The sequence below is a fragment of the Penaeus monodon genome, chromosome 27, assembly GCF_015228065.2.
Source record: "Penaeus monodon isolate SGIC_2016 chromosome 27, NSTDA_Pmon_1, whole genome shotgun sequence".
Taxonomy (NCBI): domain Eukaryota; kingdom Metazoa; phylum Arthropoda; class Malacostraca; order Decapoda; family Penaeidae; genus Penaeus; species Penaeus monodon.
Window position 1 is genome coordinate 26,586,708 of NC_051412.1, and position 2,681 is coordinate 26,589,388.

The 2,681-nt window shown below is 39.4% G+C and overlaps 2 protein-coding genes across 4 annotated transcripts in view; one reads left to right on the plus strand and one right to left on the minus strand.

Annotated features, from left to right (window-relative positions):
• The window catches only part of LOC119590739 (F-box/LRR-repeat protein 7-like), a gene marked incomplete in the record, with an annotated part of 93,152 nt that overhangs the window by 66,934 nt on the left and 23,537 nt on the right, over positions 1-2,681 (minus strand).
• The window catches only part of LOC119590740 (zinc transporter ZIP13 homolog), a 62,164-nt gene that overhangs the window by 405 nt on the left and 59,078 nt on the right, over positions 1-2,681 (plus strand). Inside the window, exon 1 of one of the 3 annotated variants that reach the window (XM_037939433.1) lies at positions 1,356-1,508. The exons of 1 other annotated variant lie outside the window; for it this stretch is intronic. The gene's annotated coding sequence lies outside the window, so the exon portion shown is untranslated. Of the gene's footprint in view, positions 1-1,355; positions 1,509-1,675; positions 1,770-2,681 lie in introns of those variants that run through there. One more of the 3 variants, XM_037939434.1, reaches the window with a different exon arrangement.

Sequence of the window (2,681 nt, forward strand, 5' to 3'; positions counted from 1 at the left end):
TGTCATGGACTTCATAGAATCTTGGTTGTTTTTGACGCTTTCCATACAATTCTTGGTAAGAGAAGCGCACAAAATGCTCCACTTTAGATGGAATCAGACCCACCTCGACCTTCGAATCAAACTTAGGTTCTCCGAAATACTTCTCATAGAATTCCCAGTGACCTTAAATTTCCTCAAGTAGGTGATGAGTCACTTGTGATTTTGCAACGACGTGGTTGTTGAATATGGATTTGGCGAAGAATGCTGCTATTTGATATTAATAATTATTCACTGATTGTTTAATAGATCATGACTGTATTTTTGAGACTGAAATTAATGACGTCCAAAGGAATTAAGTAATATATATTTATATTGTCATATTTTGTAAATTTTACAAGCGCAATTGATGGCAGTGCCCGTGTGAATGGTTGTAGCTTTGAAAGATACGAATTCTGTGAATAGAAAATCAGTTTCCAGTATTGTGCTTCAATAAATTTTCATGTAAAAAACGTCTCATTAAGTGATAAAAATTCATAAAAATGCTAATGAGCAAACACCGCACGCACGAGAACAGTTATTTTCTTTCACGCAGTTGAATCATTGCAAGTTATTGTACCTCCCATTCATCACCCTCCAGCGAAGCATAAAATAAATAACGGAAACGGGAAGATGGTGAGGTTGGAAGTAACTCCCGACACGTGACGTAAAGTAACACTACCGTTATTGCCTGAATCTCGTGAGTGGACAACCACAGCCGAAGTCATTTCTTACTTTGGCCAACGCGATGGATTTAGCGTCATTCAGCGTATGGGGTTGTTGTTTTTTTATTTGGTATTTTAGAGAAGTACTCTCAGTTCGTGAAGATTGAAAAAAATGAATTGGACTAAGAGAAGAATTGAAAAGTTTTGGTCAAATCTTTTTAGGCTTTCTCCGTCTGCGAAATTCAGGCCAGGGTCCTATGTGCGTCGTTTTCTTGCGCTTCATACCGGACCGATAATTACGTATTTCTTTCTCAAAAATCCACATCATTCACGCTGTCGCAGTTGTGAACGAATAATGTATTAATCAAAGTTGCTTAAATTAATAAGGAAATACTTTCGGAACGATGATTTGTGCAATAGAACACACGGGGGCAAAATCAGCTTGAACGAAACATTACGGGAACAAAGCGTTCATGGTGACGTGGGTTCCTTGTCCCCCGGCTCTGCAGTACGACGACCTTTCCTTGACCACCTTACGCTCCTCCCACCTCTTGGCCTATGTCCTCCCGACGTCATACATTCCTTCGAAATTACAACTCAAATCATGCACAGAGAACTAAGAAAAGCGGATAAACAAGCCAGCAGATTCAACAACGATCAATCTTTCCTCGGAGTACATTGTGCGAGACATCTGTTTTGGTTGCGTCGTACACCCGGCAGCATGCTCCCGAACGTAAACATTGAGGCTGGAGTCGAAGCAGAAGGAGGCAGTGTGATGGATCTCCTTCCCTCTTTTTAACAGATTGACACTCTTTTGTCGAAGGAGAGGTGATTATTTTCGGCTTCTTGTGCACATGAATGTCAAAAGACGCACTCTAATGCGTACAAACAACTCTAGGGGAGGAACAAGGCGAGGAAACAGCGTGTGTGTTTTAATTGTTGGGGCCGAGAGGGAGATTTCCATTGATGAATCCTGAAGGTTGTCACTGAAGTCATGAGGATAACTGCATTTGTGTGCGATATCAGTCTCAGAAGACCTACAGCTCTGAGGAGGGTGCCACCGAGAAGGCACGCCATCGTTAATGCGAAGTAGAATTTGTCTGAATTACATTTGTTGTTGAATGTGTGTGTAGGGGTAGTTCCCAACAGATGGATTATATCGAAAAAGTTTTCATGTAAAACAATGGCATGACCTGTTTGATCCGATAACAAATGAATAAGAAAGAGAAATTTGAATGATAGGAAGGAAATATGTAAGGAAAATTTTGATAAATATTTACTGTGCATAGTCTTGTGAAGTGAAACGTTATTACTGCATATGATAGTTCCTTTTTATGAGAGAAGTTGCTGTATAGTTCAAATTTTGCTTCAAGTTGTTGTAATGACTATTGCAAATATTTAGAGGTCAGATTTATCAATGAAATCACATTTCATTTTAGGGTTGATGCATGTTAGTAATCTAGTTTCTAGAAATTTCTACAACATTCAGTGATATCTTGTAAGTAGAGCTACATTAGCAAAGAAACCAAGTTGAAGGAAATACATTATTTTGAAGCCATATTCGTAGAGGAACCAACATTCAGAAGTGAACCCAATCTGCTTGTCTTTGTTTATACCACACACTGGACCGCAGCCAAAACCGAACTCGGTAGTTGGCAAGTGAAGTGACAGTCAGCTGACAGTACCACTGCCAGACACTGCGCACTTCATCGCTAGCTTTGCAACAGCGTACATCAATTTCTGAAGCCCTTTTTCGACATATGTATTAGATATTGTTTGGACAAAGTGGTAGTGAGGTTGTAAGTGTCTTACCATAGTTAATGAAGAGGATATATGCTGAGTATATTATCATTATACAAGATCAGTGCCTCTGTGTTGTGTTAGCTTTGGACAATTCTGAGAACAATTTATGTTGATATGAATGACCTGGAATGATAGTTGTGGTACTTTGTACTTTGTGCCTTAAAATGCTTTGTGATGACTAAAGGAATGGCTTGGTTG